Source organism: Miniopterus schreibersii (assembly GCF_964146895.1).
Source record: "Miniopterus schreibersii genome assembly, chromosome: 7".
NCBI lineage: Eukaryota > Metazoa > Chordata > Mammalia > Chiroptera > Miniopteridae > Miniopterus > Miniopterus schreibersii.
In genome coordinates, this window is record NC_138108.1 from 35,246,090 (window position 1) to 35,266,176 (window position 20,087).

Below are 20,087 nucleotides of genomic sequence, written 5' to 3' on the forward strand. Positions count from 1 at the left end.
CACCTCTTTTCCAGAAAGCTCTTCCTGAGTCTTTTAGTCCAGATGGCGTTCTTACTTTCAGTATGTCCATTTAGGAATCCATTGTTCTGATTTGTTTTTACTAGTTTATCCTTATGCTTTTCCGTGTGCTCCACCTGTCCCTGCATTCTGAAACACATTGGAAGTTTCTCTACTAAACTTTGTTTATTCATTGTTCATTTCTGTACCATTCAAATTTCTAAAAACCTAAGTAAACAGCCAAAGTACAAGAAAAAAGAAAAAAATGAACAAGTTTTAGTTGTATAAAAAGAAACTACATTCAGAATTACGTTTCCCTTATTTGGCATGCCATTTCTAGGCATTTCCATGATAGCTGTTAACGAGGACATCATTTCAGATTTGGGTCCCCATAATATTTCTCTTTTTTCCTCATGGCACACAAGGTAATACAGTGGTTTTCAAATTAGTTTTTTAGAAACAGAATTGTTTTGTTCCCCAACTCATTCTTACCTTGAATTTCAAATATGTTAAACAGGTGCAGTGTGTTTACTGGCCCTTCCACAGCCCCACAGCTCCTGTGGCCTCTTGGAGGAATTCTGAAGGCACTTTGTAGAAAGAGCAGGAACCCTGGCCTTGGCCCTGCTGTCTTCTCTCTGGTCAAGGAACTCAAGCAAGTCTCCTCCTCAACCTTAAAAATAATGAACTTGATCTTCAGATACCATTCGTATAAACTTACAAAGCCTCATAATACAAGCAGCACTCAAAACAAATGAAAAAAAAGATTCATTACTAAACTATTTTGGTGATCCATTATTTTTATTGGTCAATATTTTTAGACACTTTCTTAGGAAAGAAATGGTTAATGTTTGATAAAAAAAAAATAGTCTCAAGGGATTGATTAAAGATTTAAACAGTCTTTTTGGTTTATTTAAATTCTGGTTTGGGAGTACCTTTTATTATTTGTAAATTTCAGTTTTTAAAATTCTCCTTTGAGGTAGCATTTCAAAAAATGAAACTCAAGTTTGTATTCAACATTCACAATTTCTGATCTTCTGTATTCTTTCAAGGAAGCAAGCAGCATAACACTGTGCTCCTACATAGAAACAATCTGGAATAAATATCATTCAGATATTGCTTTGGCGGGTGTTCACTTCACAAAATATGTGAAGAAATACACAAACCCAGTGTCAGACACGTACCACTGAAGAATACTATCATTCCAGTTAATAAAATATAGTGGTGCAATCAGGACATCGCATTTTGACTATATTTAAAATTTATTTCTGTGGGGCACTGATTCATTTGTAAATGGAAAAATGTCAGGCAAAATACCAAAACAGTAAGTTCCACTTGATTCCGAGCAACCTGTTAAACAAACTGTTGCTGCTTTTAACTGTACAGTACTTGACTATAACTGCCAATGTCTGTAATATTTTTTAGAATTCCTGGTTTTTCCATCAGATAAACTTGACTCAGCTCTTAATATCAGATTGCCTCAGCTGTCAATTTGGCTTGATCAAAATAACTTTTGATATTACAGTCTTTTAACCAAAATTTTTTATTTTAAAAATAGATTTATAACATGAAAATCTCAGTGAAAACCTCAACTTATCAATGTGTATGTCTGCCTGTGTACATATGTATATATACACATATATAATTTTAGAAATATTTACTGTTAAAGCTATTTCTAGTGAATTAAACTTTGCAAATACAGTAATACATTTATAAAATTGCTAAAAATTTAATTTTACCATAGTGTCCTTGCTACTAAAAAGTTATTTAAGACTTAAATACACTTAAATTAGGAATCATTCAGTCCATCCACATTATTATTCAGTCAATAAATAGTTGCATTGTGCTTTTTATACAAGGAGATTAACTTGACCCAGATAGAAACTGAGTACTAAGATTTTGTTTCTGATGCCCAGGAACCTGAAAACAAATGAGGGCCATAATGAGGAACTGCATTCTAAGGTAATTATCATTTTAACGGATATAGGCAAGAGTTTTAAAATGTCACTTTTAAAAAACATTTTAAAAGTGAATAAGTTCTGAAAAGTATCAAAGGGGAACTTTTTCTCTTGGAGACGCAGTGAGAGAGTCCTGGTCACACGTTCTGTCCCTCCTCCTGCAGAACCCACACAACCAGCTTTAAAAGCTCTGTTACTAAAAAAAAAAAAAAAAAGTCTGGCTGGGTGAGAGGAGCAATTCCGACTTGGGAAAGCCTGAGGGAGGGAGAGAGGGTAAAGAATAATATAAGAAAGGAAGGGAGCTAACACTTATGGAGTACTCAGCAATTGAGCTTTTATTTCTATTATGAGATTAGGTTTCTTCTTAAAGGGAGCCAGCTAGAAAGTGATTGAAACCACTGAAGGGTAAGCAGGACTAGAAACTGGACAAATAGAATAAAACTTTTTGTTTTGGGTCTATTCTACTTTGTCCCAGTTGAGCAGTCCTTGAGAGAAAAGTAGCACCAAACTAACGGGGAATGTCAAATACGATTTCCTTTCAAACCGTATTCATGCCTTCAATTTAGTAATCAACGTTTTCATGAGGTTTGATTAAGCAGTAAGTTACAAGGAGAAATGAGTAGATAAAGGTAATGCTCAGAAGTTGTAATGTACATTTATGGAAGAAGTTTTTGGAATAGATGCCACCCACAAGCAGTTAAATAGAATCGCTATTGATACGGCCCACAAGAAGTATAATACAGCCCTGAAAAGACACTTGAAAGTTTATTGCGTATTTCTTTTTAGAAAAATGTTGAGTTCTGGGGTCTTTAAGGAAAAGATCCCATTATTTTTCAAAAGTGCAAATACACCAAAATAAAAACCAAAAGCTAGGCATTCTACAGTTAAAATGTAGTTTTGTTTTAAAAAAGTAAACTCAAATTTTAATATTCATTTGTGTTTCATTTTTCTACATTGGTTCTTTATTTTATGCTTCCAATTAAGTTACCCTCAAATTTCTAACAATAATAAAGGGAAGTCTGGTTTTTTTCAATTTTTCTACAGTTAAAGTTCTTCAGAGTAGGAAAACAGGGGCAGGCAATAATTTGAAGTTATGTATGCCTTCTAGAAAAATGTATATTTAGTTCATTGAAATGTTTGACTGGTGAGAATGTATTATCATTGGTACAATTTTATATTGTATATCATAGAATTATAGCACATCTTGTCTGAAGAGGATATTTTTAAAGAAAGAGCCAGATATTTGTGCTCAAGTGTAAAATTCTGTAATAGGAAATGTCTAAAAGTTAAGATCAAAACAGCCTTAGTGCATATTTAAAAGCTGTAAAAATTATTTGGTAATTGTTTCTGTTAAGAGCTTACTAAGGCAAGCTAAGCTACAATATTGATAGCAATGGGATTGCATGCCAAACTAAATTAGAACTATATTAGTTTTACTTTAAGAGGAGACATTTGTACACTTCTCTGTGTGCATGCTAGTCACATTGTCAGTAAATCAAAATTTCCCTAATTATTTTCCTGTCAACATGCACATTTTGATATTCTGCTTCCTATATTATAAAACAAAATATTAACATGAAATGCTATGAAATTCTGTATTTCACCTCTTGTAGTATGCAGATTTTTCATAAAAAATATACATATAATATATCGCACATTATTAATTTGACATCATTCAGTGAGAAAAATTTATATGTGGGGTTATTTAAATATGGTTCATAAGGACAATTTTCTGTAGAACAGAGTCAGAACATTTTTTTGTTTTTGCTGTTAAGAGGCCAGTTAGTAAATGTTTTGGGCTTTGAGTCCTTTGATCTCTGTCACTACTCAGTTTTGCCATTGTAGCACAAAAGCAGCCATAGGTAATATATAAATTAATAAGGTTGGCTCTCCTCCAATATAACTTTATTTTTAAAAACAGGTTGTCAGTCAAATTTGTCCTCTGGGCCATAGTTTGCTGACCACTATTGTAGAACATATAAACCTTTACATTTTTTCTGTTTAACAAAGATGATTGATCCACACTTCCTACTCTTTATAGTTATTATATATTATATATTGTTACACTTTAAAAACTAGAAGTAGCTTGTGATTTCTTCTTTTATCTCACTGTAAACCCATTCATTGTTTAGTAACATGTTATTTAGCCTCCATGTCTTTCTATGTCTTTCAGTTTTTTTTCTTGTAATTGATTTCTAGTTTCATACCATTGTGGTTGGAGAAGATACTTGATATTATTTCAATCTTTTGGCATTTATTAAGACTTGTTTTGTGTCCTGACATGTGATATATCCTAAAGAATGTTCCATGAGAATGTTCTGGTGAAATGCTCTGCAAATATAAATTAAATCCATCGGATCTAATATGTCGTTTAAGGCCACTTTTTCCTTGTTGACTTTTTGTCTGGAAGATCTATGGATGTCAATGGGATGTTACAAGTTACCTTCTATGACTGTATTATTGTCAGTCTCTCCCTTTATGTCTCCAAGATTTTTTTTTATATACTTAGGTGCTCCTATGTTGGTTGCATATATGTTTACAAGGGTCTATACTCTTGTTGGATTGATCCCTTTAGTATTATGTAATGTCCTTCTTTGTCTCTTGTTATGGTCTTTGTTTTGAAGTCTATTTTGTCTGATATAAGAATTGCTACCCTAGCTTTTTTGTTTGTTTCCATTTGCATGGAATATCTTCTTCCATCTCTTTATTTTCAGTCTGTGTGCATTTTTGTTCTGAGGTAGATCTCTTGTAGGCAGCATATATATAGGTATTGTTTTCTTATCCATATTCTACTACCCTATGTCTTTTGATTGGTGCATTTAATTCATTTACATTTAAAGTAATTATTGGTAGGTTCTTATTTATTGCCATTTTATTCTTTATACCTGTGTTCCTCTCTCAATCTCTCTCTAATTTTCCCTTTCTTCTTCTTAAAGAAGACCCTTTAACATTTCTTGTAATACTGGTTTGGTGGTAAAGTTACCTTGAGGCAAATGAAAATGAATGCACAACTCAAAATCTGTGGGACAGAGTGAAAGCAGTTCTAAGAGGGAAATTCATAGCCATACAGGCCTACCTCAAACAGCAAGAAAAATCTCAAATAAATAATTTAAACTTACACCTAAATGAACTAGAGAAAGAACAACAAAAAAAGCCCAAAGTAAGTAGAAGTAATGAAATAATAAAGATTAGAGTGGGAATAAATGACATAGACTTAAAAAAAAAAAATACCAAAGATTAATGAAACTAAGAGCTTGTTCTTTGAAAAGATAAACAAGATTGACAAACCTTTAACCAGGCTCATTAAGAAAAAAAGAGAAAAGACCCAAAGCAATAAAATCAGAAATGAAAAAGAAGTGAAAGGCAATGTAATAATAAATATGAAATGTTAAAATATTAATATGTAAAATGTGTATTATCTACCTTCAAACATATCAGAATACCTTTTCTAATATTATAATGGATGACAATTTTTTCATGTTTCTATTAGTTGGGGATATTTGGAAATATCTATTATTTATGACCCTCTATTATAGTTAATTCTATTATAAATAGGAAATTTGTATGAAACTAATTTGGTATTTTTTTAAACTGCATTTTAAATACATGGAACCTCCACTATTTCTTTTCTGTTCTACTCTAAAAAAAAGAGGAAGTTACTAATTCTTAAAATAAAATATAAATTCCATATCTAATAACCCTATTAATTTACTGTAAAATCAATGTCACTGTGATATGATTATTGGGGATGAGGAACTTAAAAAAAAATAGATAAGTTAAAGAAGTGACAGTAACAGCATTGTTGACAATAGAAGCTGATGTCACCTTCATGGAAAAGTAAAAGAAATTCTAAACCTGAAATTCTCCGTGTAAATTGGGAACTATAAGTTCTGACCCAGGCTAGACAAAAGGCATTCCTTTAAATTATTTTAATGTAAAGACTGTTCAGTTAAAAATTGTGATTTATCTATAATAAATTGTCCATGATAGATTAAATCATTCAGATTACAGTAACAAGGCTGACAGATTCACATGAAAACTTCTGTGCTCCAAAGGCAACAAAAATATTAATTCACGGTTTTAGAAAAATATGTTTTGTAGCTTTCAGAGTCTCATAAATGATGATATCCACATTGTGTTCTTACGAATACTATCGGACTTGAGATAGTGGGTTGGCTTTAAAAATATCTTATGATATATTACATAATCTAAAGAAATATTTCTACTGGAGCAGGTGCATATTGCATAATTTGCATTTTCAGAACACTTATAAGGGAGACCAGGCTGTTTTAAAAGAAGATAAGAGAACTAACAATTCCAGCTAACATTATCACTCATTTGAAGTATGATCAAACACTAGGCAAGTTAGTGCTAATCAGATGTTTTTCTGACCTATATAAAATGATTCAACACTCCCACATCCAGTTACTAGAGAAAAAACAAGACTCTGAATTGCTTAATTACCATTTTTTTCTTCAGGTTTGCAGATGTTCTCTCTAGATTCTCAAGTGTGATATAGATTTGATGCATACTTCTATATTAGTACTTACATCATGATATTTTATGTTTTAAACATAAACAATGAGTTCTTTAAAGGCAGAGCTGTATCTTACTCATAATATCCCTAGTATTTAACTCACAATATCCTTGGCACGTAGTCACACTTTATTGGTTAAATTGAATTAAAGATTATACCACAAGGAGTTCCACTGTCATTTATAGTAACATTGCTAAGATAGGTAATTTCTCATATGCTTGCATTACACAAATAACTTTTATACATACTGTCCAGAAGGCATTAGATAGACAAAATTGTCTTACAGAGTAAAGAGGGTGCTGTGCTAAAATTTCCTAAGGTGACTAATTAGCTGATATTTTAATTCTTTTTAGTAAATGTTTTCAATAATAAACTTGCACTGACTATTGAAACCCCCTATTATCTTGAGATAATCTATTGTTAGGAGTAGAGTTTAAAAAACCTTTTAACCAGCACTTCTCTGTAAGCCCATCTATATATTATAGGGCATTGAGTGTAACCTGTTCTATAGATTATCTACTGCCATGAGAATGGTTAGATTAAAACACTAAAATAATATTTTTCACACAAGAAGTCAGGAAGATGCTTTTCTATTAGAAACAAAGGAATTTGAATCTATAATTCAAATGTAGATAAGTTTCCTTAGGAAAGAATACCTGGAAGAGGGAAGTTGGGGAGATTTCTCTCAATTGTTAATGAGGTTATTTTTCCCTAAAAAATATACAGTACCTATAGAGACAGCTGACCTCCCCAGGCCTGGGGCAAACATTTTACTTAAAAGGAGTTTGACCTATGCCTCAAAATAAATGAGTACCGGCCTGTACTTCTAAGGGTCCTGAGTATCTGGGGCCAGTGAATATACATCATTGTGCACAAGCATTTGTGCTGCCTCTTCTTGACTTGTATTTTCATGGCTGGTAGAGGAGAGCTGCTTCGACTTCTTCCCCTCAACACAAGGCCCCTGTCCTACCCCAGATTCCACTTTCCTGCTGAGCTGATCTACTGTAAACACCAAGTGTTCTGTGTCCTCTCTCACAGCCCTGTAGCTTTGTAGGCAGAGCATCCTCTCCACTCCTTTGCCTGCTGTTTCCTCTGCTTGGGACACTCTCCACCCCATCTAAGCCCATGATCTCATTCCTGCCAACACTTCACCACCTGGTTTAGATGTAAACTTCAATGGTAGCCAGTCCCAGGCCTTCCAGTCTGAGTTAAACATCCTTTTACCAGTGCTCCCGGAGTGCCTACTGAGAATTGTCCATTTCTTGTTTTCTCCCTTTTTAGAGTGTTGTCCTTGAAGACAAGGCCAGTGTCTTATCCACGATCATATCTCCAGCAATGCAAAAGCAAGGAGACAGTGTGGAGAAAGAGTATGGATTTGGAGTTGCCAAGGCTGTAGGGCTTAGTAGCGGTGTTATTTTAGGCAAGTTCCAATCTCTCTGTGTCTTGGTTTCCTCATCTGTGAAATAGATACACTACTGTCTACTTTCTAAGCACTTTACATGCGCTATCTCATTTATTTCTCAGTGCAAGCCTATGACGTAGGAAGTGCTATTACTCACATTTTATAGGTAAGGAAACATAGAAAGATAAGAAATTGCCTACAGATAGCCAGCTAATAAGAGCATAGCTAGGATTTGAACCTGGGCAGTCTGACTCCAGGGCACTCCTAAGTTCTATACTGCATTTCACTTTCTTTCATAACTTCTAGAGTCTGGTTCAAACAGTTGGATTGAGTTGCCAGTTCCACTATGTTATGTAAGAATATTGTATTTGAGGATCTTCATTTTCATGTATTTTCAGTTTTCAGGAAGTCTCATGAGACAGTACTTTTGCTTTCTATTTAGAGTAAATTTAAACTAAATTGTATAGACTAAAAAAGGATTGTATTTATTACTATGAACTTCCCTCTTAGAACTATCTCCCATAAACTTTAGTATGTTACATTTCCATTTTCATTTGTCTCAAGGTCTTTTTTTTAAATTCTCCTTTGATTTCTCCTTTGACCCATTGGTTGTTCAGTAGACAGGTCCTTCTCAAAATGTTCCAATTGGAGGAGCAATATAAAATAGAATAATTACAGTTTTCTCACCTCAACCCATAAGTCTTTCTCATAGGCCTTAATACGTAAATACATTAAAGCCTTGCTTCACTTCTAGTCTGACCTTGATACTAAATGCTGTCATTTGAGATATTACCTCCTTGGGCTCCCAAGCTCACTCAGTCAGAAAGTCAAACCTCTGCCTCTGCCTTTCTTATTCCTTTTGTCAATGTATTTGTTCTAAAAATCTATTTCCAAAGTTGTTGACTCTTATTTCTGTTTGCAGAGAAAGATTATCTCCCAAAAGACCTGCAGATAGATTAGACAAACTATGCTAAGATCAAAACTCCCCTTCCATTAAAGTGATCAGTTCTAAATAATCACTTTTCTTTTTCAAAACATAGCAGCTTAACTTTTCTTGAAGAGATTAGGTAGTTGGGGTGACTCTTGAATGTAAAGGGTTTAGATTTCATTCTGTAGTCATTGGAGAGGTACTGAGGATACATAAGTATGTTGCAAATGCTTCACAAAGGTTCAGCTGGCAGGTGTCAGGAGGGGTTGAGAAGGCTAACTCCCTTAGGGAACTGAGACTGCAGCTAGTAGGCTGTTGCATTATTGCGGGTGCAGGTGTTCTCCCTTGGAGAGGGGCAGAGAGAATGCAGAGGGATGCTTCTGAAAACAATGTGAAGTCAGAATCCATGCATTGCTTGACAGAATATCCAGGGGAAGAGAGAAAGGGAAGAAAAGCCATGGGTTTCTCTGTTTTAAGGCTGGGTGACCAAAAAGGATAATATAAACAGAAATGGGGAGAGTCGATTTGGGCAGCAGGCAGGGAAAGTGGTTTAGGGTGCTGGATGAGAGAAGAGGGGGACGAGTAATTTTGCTACAGATATGTTTCATGTAATGGCAGTATATCTGCATCTTATATTTTACATACAAGAGCAAGAGTCTTCAGTTGAAAATTAATGTATTCTAAAAACCCAAAAGTCTTATTACTTAATTTTGTTTCACCTAAGTAATTTCTAAATTATAAAAAATGTGAGTCATTAACTTTAAAAAAACAGGACATCTAGCCCTAGCCAGTTTTGCTCAGTGGTTAGAACACTGGCCCTCAGACTGAAGGGGCCTGGGTTCGATTCTGGCCAAGGGCACATACACGTTGGTTGCAGGCTCAGTCCCCAGCCCCGGATAGTGTGTGTGCAGGAGGCAGCCAATCGATGTGTCTCTCTCACATCGATGTTTCTCTCTCCCTCTCCCTCCCTTCCACTCTCTCTGAAAAGCAGCGGGAAAAATATCCTCAGGTGAGGATTTAAAAAAAAAAAAATAGGACGTCTAATTTAGTCCTTTGAAAACCTGAGAGTGCTTGTTAAATCGAGCAAGTATCAAGATACATCACATAACATGTCTTTGTAGAAATGAAATATTTTTTTAAAAATCCCTCAAATACTCCAGTGGCCCTAAAATAGCCCTTTCACAGTATGTGGTCTACCTAGTGAATGAATGAATGGGTGAGAATATAGTCAGTGGGCACTTAACAAGGGATCAAAAATAAAGATGTTAATTTTGGAGCTGTCCAAATATTAGTGATAATTAGTCAAGAAAATCCTAAAGGAATGAGATCCGATACAGAAGAGCAAAGGGTCTAGGAATATATATTGTATTATGACTAAATTTAAGGTATGGAGAGAAGAGTGGGATAAATAAGAAACTGCAAAGTCTAAAGAGTGGACTAGGGTGGTAAATCCAATAAACACCTAGGCATGGGAGGACTGAAAAAGTTGCTCAGTATGTGTGCATTCTAGTGAAAAAGCCAGTAAGTAGAAGAGGGTGGAAATTCTGCTAACATAACAAAACTGGATATATGCATAAAGAAACTGTTGTGCAGTTGGGGTTTTGGCATTTGTCCCACACCCACAATTTACAACATTGGTTTCGTTCACAAATGCAGGTAATTGCAGATCAACCCTCACCTTCAGTCTGCATCCTGACAATATATAAAGTTTGCTTAAATTCTCAGTGCAGCTGACCGTGTATTATTGTGCCAATCACAATTCAGGAACCTTTCTTTATTTGCCAGGTATTGTTTGAGCGTGAAAAAATAAAATCAAGTGACGCAAGTAGCTTTTCTGTGGCTGTATTGTTTGCCGAAGCTATGATTGGATAAAGTCCAGTAATACATTTAGGATAGGCTCAGACATAAATAAAAAGGCAATGTGTAGTTTGAAAGAAAATTCTAGAAATATTACAGGAGTGTATAGCTTTAATTAACCTTAGAGATCAGAGCCCAGACACTCCTTTACAGTGAAAAAAATTTAAGGCCAAAGTAGGTCAAATGACCCACCCAAGCTCACCAAACTAGTTATTGGCAAAGCTAGAACCAGAAGGCAAATGTAATTCTTGTTCCCAGTATCCTGCTTATTTTATAAGCCATACCACCATCATGTTAATTCACAGAACTTCCAGATGCCAATAGTTTTAGCTCTGATATATTCTGAAAACATATGTTTTCTCTATAAACCAATTTAGTTACAACTTGCAAGTCCTTTTAGTGTCTGAGATATTCTGGAATTAACATTTTCTACTATTCCAAACTGAGTCATGGTAAGCAAAATTTTAATCAAATATTTAATATCAGATGTTTAAACCAAATTAGTTCAGTTGAACAGCTTCCCAGATTTTATCTGCCTGTTGTTTAGTTTCACAGGTTAGAAACTAGAAAACACTTTACCTTTCTCGTGAGGACTTTGAAAGAGTTTTAATGATTAATACAGTTTACATTGAAAAACTAATATCTTTTTAAATGCACATCATTTTACAGTAAGACACTGTAAGTAACATTAGTTCAAGTTCTTATTATGGAAAGCTAGTTAACATTTTCTCTCTCTCCTCCTCTTTGCCTCTGTCTATGACAAGCAGAACAATTCCCTAAAGACATTAAAAACATGTAATAATTTTCAAACTGCTCTCTAACCATGGCAGTCACTGTGTTATCCCATATAAAGAGGTTTGTTGCTAATGGTAGGAACAGTATCTGATGTGGGTTTGTTTGGTTTTTATCAGTATTTACAGTTTAGATTTCATTTTATTTTTCACAAGACCGTTTTATATCAGTTCAAACTAACTTTAACAACGCCTTAACAAAACAGCCTAAAGTTGATCCAATACACACACTCCCATGCACACAGATTCCCACACATCACACACATACCCAGCCCACACACTCACACATTCTACAGTCCTTTCACAAATATCAGAAACCTGCAGATAAAAGAAAATGGTCACCCAATCCTCATTATATTACTGAGGATTGATTCATCTCTCTGCCCTATCTGAACAAAGGTAAACCCACATAAGTATTATAATATAGTCACAGAGAGGACAGTTTAGAATAAGATCTAATCTTTTTTCCAATTATTTTTTGAAACTACTAAGGTTTTCTGCACTTTAGTGCTTAGGTGGTTTTGAGGTTATGCAAGTCAAGAAAACCCACAGAGGAATCTAAACTAGGTTCTAGCAGATACCACACTTCAAGAGCCCCAAGAAGGCCATGGGAGGCAGACACAGGCTGGGAGGGGCAGAACGTTGTTATACTTCGGGCTGGAGTCCAGAGAAGTCAGGTAAGGCCAAGCCTCGCTGGCACGCACCGTCGTTCTAGGTAACCGAAGTGCCCAGAGTCCAGGAAGTCAGAGCAAGTTGGGAAGAAAGGTTCTGGAGAACAGGTGACACTTTGTTCTTCCTTCAGTGTGTGGCCTTGACAGGTCCCTGACTGCTGATTGCTACCAGAAAGAGGCCAGGAGTCTGCCTGGGAATTCTGCCCTCAGCTGAGGCAGAGGAACCGGGATCACTTAGTGCACAGGGTCTTGCTGTTTTAGATCCCAGATTACTGACTTCCCTATTTCAAACTATGCTGTTAGCCTCGAAAGGAAGTTACTGGCTACAGAAACACTTTGTACTCTTGATATGCCAATTAAAGCTAAGGAAATTTAAATTTCTGATACATATAAATATGAGGGAATAGAAATAATAAAACAACAGTTGTTGGTACTAAGCCCATCATTTCACAAGCTGTGTATTCTTGGGCAGGTTGTATAACCTTGTGGATTCTCATGTTCTTCACCTATAACAGAAGATTTAATGTCATACAATATACAAAACACTAATCAAACTAAAACACTAATCCCTGGGCCAGAAGTTATTACTCGATATAATTATTTATGTTAATTCACTCATTCTTTTGTTAGCCAACAAAAACTAAAGACCCTACTGAGAGCCGGTTCCAATTCTTGGTTCTGGTAACCGGGTGGTGAGCCAGGGAGGTGTCCTTGTTCTCAGGGAACTCCCACTCTGTTGATGTATGCCAGTTACCCACTTTGTTCTTTGAAGAGTAATAAAATATTTGAGAACATTGTTACGCAATAAGGAAACTCGCAAATAGTTATAATAATAATGATCCAGGGTGTTGGTCACTTAAAATATCTTGTCTCATTATAAATCCTGGCAAATTGGATCACAACAGATTAAACTCACTACTTCAAGTTATCCAAGAACATTAAATACAGTCTTACACCTGAGTAGTTCACATACATGCACCTGTAATATCTGTTCAAACATCCGGTTCATTGTACTAGGAATTCATTACTGCATCTTATACCCCCCCGATGGCGTCTCCTTTCCCTACCCTCTAGTCTAACTTCTTCGACTCCAAAATGCAAACACCGGCTGAAACATTCTCTCTTAAAAAATTAACAGCCATGTTAACTCATAAAAAGTAATTTTTTCTTATTCACCCGCTACATTTTTGTTGATTAAATCCTTTCAATATCACCATCCCACAAAAGTAAATTTAGCTAGGGCTTCAGGATTTTTTGTTTAAAAGACTAAGGTTATGAGGTTTTAAGGAAACTCCCAAAGTGCATACAAGAAGAAAGGGCACTGGAGAGAAGAAGCTGCGAAGCCACCAATGGGATGGAGGGACTTCGCGAAGGAGCCCTCCAGTCAGCCCCCTGCTAGGCTTTGCTCAGCAGGAGCTAATGCGCCTCATTTCCCCCAGTGCAGAGCTGTGCAGCAGGGGATGAGGTGAAGTTGATCCTTCGGAACGTAAATGAGGTAAACTTGACAGCTTTCAGGCCTTTCCAGGAGGGCTTTAATCTCATTATTGTTTAATGTATCATTACTGTATTTGTATGACGTATTTAGATATCCTGTCAACTAATCATTGCAGTACACCCAAAGACAAATGTGTTGTATTGCTCATCCTTTTAGGTCATCCATAAAGTTATACCTCTCCTTTAGATACGATAATTGATATGTGATTATATACTAAATTTTATATATCTTTAAAAAATATATAGGCAACAGTGGTTGGCATGAACACACATATATATGTACACCCATAGAGTGTGGCTCTTCGACCATGGAAAGAGGATCCTCTGTTCCAGATCTTATGCTTAGAGAATCTCTCTGCCCTTCCTCTGATTTCAGACCCACGCACAAGATAAAGAACCCAGGAACTGAAGGACTGTGCCCACCCAAAGCCTGAGCCAAGCCCCCTTTTATGCCTTCTCTGGTTGTCAGGAACCCTGAATTCCCATCCAGAGAGCCATGAGCCTGCTTGTCTTCTTCCCCGGATCTGTTCCCAGGCATTTATGGTTCTATCTGTATGGCCCGGGGGATGCCCAAGCCAGCAGGTGTTGGCAGGGGATCTGATATGGATCTGTGAATAGATGTGGCCGCAGGCATAGTCTTGAGACCTCTTACCTTGTGGGATGGAGCTGGAGAGGGGAAGAGGAGAGGGGGCTACGCTGTAGGATTTGGAGCTGTCTCTACCAGTATCTCCACTTTTTAAAACTGAAGCTCCAAGGAGGATTTTAAATTTAAACTTTGCCTAATGGTATATTCTTAAGGTAGGAGGGTAGAGGACACCTCATTTAAAGATATTTACCATTATTGATAACTTGATATATTGTATGTGGACCTTTATTTGTACTTTTTCAGGTCCCACAGATGTTAGGGAAGGGACTTTGGCTAGAATTTCTGGTATATGAATTTCCAAGAGGATGGCGAAAGGTCTTCAAATTTTATAAGGTGTGCTTCAGACTGTGATTTCATACTGAGTCCACATTACTTTGGGTTGCTTTTCCTAACATGTCTCAGCAAAACATTAGACAACCTGGTTAAACAAAACCTCATTCCCACACAGCTCCACCTTCCTTACTTGGCAAAGATTTAATCTGGTAACACCCTTTAAAGACCATTATTCTAGCCACATTTAAAAGAAATGGACATTACAATTCAATACAATGTTTTGTTTTGTTTTTAAGTTTAATTCTATTTCTGACCACAGGGCAGGTAAAACCAAAGAAAAATATCCCTAGAAGAATAACATACTTTAAACTTTTCTTCCCACTCATCCTCTCCTATTTATTTTTAACCAAAACCATACAAATTAAACAAACAAAACTAAAAAACCAAAATAGAAACACAGTTGAACCCCATGGGATCATCCTAATATTAACCTCCCTAATACTTCCAAGCCACAAAAATAATATATTAGTAAATATTTATTGAGAATCCTCCACAGCCCTAGGTTATGCTCCTAAGTGATGTCAGTCAGGGGATATATGTACAAGACAGTGTGGGAAATAAGACATAAGAAATGCTAGGCAAGTGAAAAGAGTTTCAATGTAAATTCAGAGCAGAAGGATTATTTTATTTTAGGCAGTGGGTAGGAATTAAATACACTTGGTGAAAAGGCAAGAGAGCATTCCATAATTGCATTTTAATTTAGTTTAGGGCCTTCTGGAATATCCCAAGTTTAAATATTGAAGGTATTAAAGCATTTTACATTCACATATCCAGGTCGCTTAAGATTTGCCACTTGCCTAAAGTAATCTGAAATAGAAAACACAAATATGGGCAAGGAGAAATAGACGAAGGTTGGGCATTGATTTTCAGGGCATTATTCCTAAAAAGTGATGACTTTTTAAGAGAAGTAATGGCTATAAAATTCATTGAAAATGTTATCTTCTCTTGGGATATTGATATTCAATGGAATGTAGTATATAAGAAACACCCAATTTTCTAACATTAACTCCCGTGAGTCATTGAGTTACCACAGCCATATATGGGTAAGTGATTAACTGATGCTCCCATGATACACACCTGGTGATTCATAGCCGCTGACACTTAAGGCAGGCTATTCATAAGCCACCCAGATTCCTCCACATACAGCATCTTGGAATTAAGTCAGCCCAGTGGCATTCACTATATTCTGTGTTGTCAGAATACAAATGTAGGTATCATAAATTCCTTAGGCCTGACTATTGTTAATTACTCAAACCATTGTGAAGTCCCTGGTGAAAGTTCTGAACCACAAATATGGTCCACAGATTATGATTTGAGAAGTATCACCATAGGCATCAATTAAGTTGGTTGAGTTGGACTGAAGCTGCAACGTAAGAAATAGTGCTTCAGCAAGAATGCAAAATGTAATGTAAAAAACTGGGTTGGTTTGTGGTTTTTTATATATTAGTTTTAAATTTATCTAATTTGGAAACATTTTCTAAACTGAATCTTTTTAGTTATGGTACTATGTATAATCCATTCTGGCAAAATATTCTCAGAAAAGAAACTGTGGTAAAATTGTGCTGTGAACAGAAATTATGCTGTTTGCATTAGAAATACAGAGGGAGAGGGAAAATTTGAGCTGAGCCAAGCACATTCCACCTCAGGTCATTGTACCTGCTTTCCCACTGCGGAGATAGTTCCCTGCAACCGCCAACCAAATGTTGCCTTAATCAAAGAGATCGCTGAACATTCTAGAAAAACTAGCAACCCCTCTCTGCATCACTCTCATCCCCCTACTCTGCTCTAGCTTTCTTCTTAGCATGTGTCAGCCCCTCATACATTGCACATCTGTTTGTGTACTTTTCTTTTGCTTCTTCTCTCTAGAATATGTCCCTTGAGAACACAGTCTGTTTTCTTCATTACTATATTCCCAGCATTATATCCATAGCACATAATAGGTACTCAGTAAATTTTTCTTGAGGAAATAATGGGTGAATTGCTAGCTCTTTGTAGGTGAATATTAATTACTTGCTTTGGAGAAGAGAAGTACATCTGAACATCTGAGGTATTCAGCAGAACAAAAACTCACAAAATATTCAGAAGCATGAAGAGATGCAGAGTTTACACAAATGTAAAGAACCAACTACTGATATCTGAAGCCTTTCAGAGTTGGATTTGCTTACTAAGACACTCAGTGATAGAAAACTAACAGAACAGTTCATAGTGTAGTTTGAAACCACATGCAGTTTCAACAAATGGTGCTGGATATCTGGACATCTACATGATAAAGAATGAAATTAGACTCTCACCTCATACCATATACAAAATTAATACGAAATGGACCCTAGAACTAAAAAGCTAAAATTATAAAACTCTTAAAAGGAAACATAAAGTAAACTTTTGTGTCCCTGGGTTACGCAATGTTTTCTTGAATATGACTCTCAAAGAGTAAGCAACAAAAGAAAGAACAGACACATTGGTCTTCCTCAAATTTAAAACTATTGTGCTTCAAAAGAAACAACAAAACAGTGAGGAGACAAAGCACAGAATGGGAGAAAATACTTGCAAATCATGTACCTGATAACTTATATCCAGAATATATAAAGAACTCTTACAACTCAATAATAAAAAGACAGATAACACAATTAAAAATGAGCAAAGGATGTAAATAGACATTTCTCCAAAGAAGATATATAAATAGCCAATAAGCACATGAAAAGATGATCGACAACATCATTAATCATTAGAAAAAGGAAAATCGAAAGTATAATGAGATACCACTTTACACGCACTTAGAATGACAATAACAAGTGTTGGCAAAGATGTGGAGAAATTGGAACCCTCATACATCATTGTTGATGGGAGTATAAATTGGTGTAGCCACTTTTGGAAACAGTTTTACAGTTCCTCAAAATGTTAAACATAGAATTTTGTATGATCCAGCAATTCCACGAGGTATACACCAAGAGAACTGAAAACATATGTTCACACAAAAATTTGTACATTAATGTTCATAGCAGCATTATTCATGATAGACAAAAAGTGGAAACAACCCAAATGTCCATCAACTGATAAATGGATAAACAATAAATGGATAAATAATGGAATACCACTTGACAATCAAAAGGAATGAAGTACTACGATACATGCTACAACATGGATGACTCTTGAAAATAGTACGCTAGGTGAAGGAAGCCGATCACAAAAGCTCACGTATTGTATGACTTCATTTGTATGAAAGGTCCAGAATAGACAAGTCTATAGAGCCAGAAAATAGATTTGTTACCTAGCATTAGGTTGGGGTAGTGGGTGAGCATGGGAATGACTGCTGATATGTGCAGGGTGATGAGAATGTTTGAAAATGAGATAGTGGAGATGCTTGCACAACTCTGGGTTTATACTAAAACCTACTCAGCTGTAGGCTTTAAATGGGTAAATTTTATGACATGTAAGTTATATCTGAATAAAGCTAATTTTTAAAAAACATATGGATGGTTCAAGTAAGTAATCAGCCGGACAGCGAAATATCAGTGTTGGTACAACAAAGCTGTGCTCCATGACAGGATCAACAGAGTAGCAAAAACCGTCTCCTGAAGGGTGCAGGCTATACAAAGGTAATAGAATTCTTCCCTTCAGGGCCAGTTCTACTCCTAGGCCAAGCAAGGGCCTGGGGTCTAAGAGGTGTTCAAAATCATTTGCTCAAAAGTTCTCCTCAGCTTGTTGCTTCAGGGTCTGAAACGACTTTCACAGGAATAAGTCATGAAGGACCTTATTAAAATAGAAACACTGTATGTGGAAATGCATAGTACATTAACTTATTAACACCCATAAGAAAAAGCTTATGAACTTATTTAGCCAGGCATTTCAGTAAGGCCCTAAAGGAATGAAATGCTAATTAAAATTAAAGCAAAGAGAGAAAGATTTGGTACCTGGCTAACTGCCCGAAGCACTGATTTTAGTAGTAAAATCTGAGAAACACAAATACAAAATATAGGATGGCTCTAAGGACTAATTTTTTAATAGATCATCATTTGCCCACCTTGCTTTACCTTTCCTGCCATGTAAATCTCTGATCATATAGGCTAGATTTATATCGTTTGACTCTTTTTTTCTTTAAGCCTTAGTAGGCACATGGTAAATCTGGGATTATAAATCATAATCCTTGGCAGTGCACAGCCAATGAAGTGTTTTTAAGAAACAGAATCTCATGATCAAGCGTTTTAGAAATATTGTGGCTGCAACAGGGAGAACAGATTTGTGGGAATGAGACTGGAGGCAGGGAGATAGTATAAGGACCAACAGCTCACCAAAATGGTATGAAGATTAATCCAAAGTAAAAACATCTGCAGAAAGAAATCTGCTCTGAACTTCCCTTATCTGACTAAAGCAGGACTTCATGGGAATTAGGGAGGTGACTGGCCTTGGGCAGTGGGACATTCCAAAATATTGTGTCAACAAGCCTCTTCAGAGCCTTCCATCCTAAAGCCTTAAACTCCCCCAACCCAGTCATTGAGCTGGTACCGTAATCCTTACTCCTCGCTGTTTGGGGAGTTGCTTCTTGTGGGTGCTCCCACATGTGTGTGAAAATAGACTTTTCTCCTGTTAATCTATTATCAGTTACTTTGCAGGCCCCCGGGCACTCAGACCTAAATCAGCAGAGGACAAGTGTTTTCTCCCAGCAGTAGGCTCGGAGGCCGTTCCCCAACCCTGGTGAAGAGGCAGAGCTGGGTTGGATTAGGGGAGCAGCAGAGAGAAGGCTGAAGCAAGTAAAATCGGCAGGGCTTGGGCTTCAGCTGTGGTTGGCAGGGGCCAGGGGAATGTGGGAATGAAGCCCAGGTCTCTGCCCGGGCCCTTCAAAGCCCAAGGCTCTGCTGGCTGAATGGCCTTCAAAATGCAGAGTGTGCTTCAAGATCTGGGGCGGAGGGCAGGTGACGGGGCGGGGAGGGATCTCCAGAGCAAGCAACAGAATTCCTTATGGGGGAAAAAATGCCTTGTTTAGCAAAAACATGTCAGTGAGCAATCTTTGATTCTGTATTTGGAGGTTGTCTAAAATGAGCTAAAAATGGGACAAAGAAAATACTGCCTGCATAATAAAGTGAGAACAGTGTTGTGCTCCAGCCAGAGCTGGGTGAATCAAGCGTTCCAAGACCAGGAAAAGCAGTGGGGTATGTGTAACGGGAGGTAGGGAAGGTGGCCCACCGGGACATCAGGAGCTAGGTCCTGAGCAAAGTGCTGCCTAGCGGCAGGCAGTGCCGATGACCAGGATGTCCCACGTTCAGTTTACCATTATTGGCCATGCTGTGCGTAACATCATGTCCTCGTATCCCAAGGTATACAGCCAAATCCTTAACCCAACTGCCCGGGGTGAATGTGTTTCAGGGAAATAAATAAAAACGTGTCTCATATTTGGGTCCATGCGGGATGGATAGAAGAAGACAGCCGTAAGAGGAAGGACGTGAGGGAGATCATTCAGCAGTAGTGGGAACTGAGAACA

The 20,087-nt window shown here is 36.7% G+C and overlaps 1 protein-coding gene across 1 annotated transcript in view; it reads right to left on the reverse strand.

The window, feature by feature from the left end:
• The window catches only part of ITPRID2 (ITPR interacting domain containing 2), an 84,773-nt gene that overhangs the window by 53,843 nt on the left and 10,843 nt on the right, over positions 1-20,087 (reverse strand). Inside the window, exon 2 of the mRNA XM_081143371.1 lies at positions 490-667. The gene's annotated coding sequence lies outside the window, so the exon portion shown is untranslated. The remainder of the gene's footprint in view (positions 1-489; positions 668-20,087) is intronic.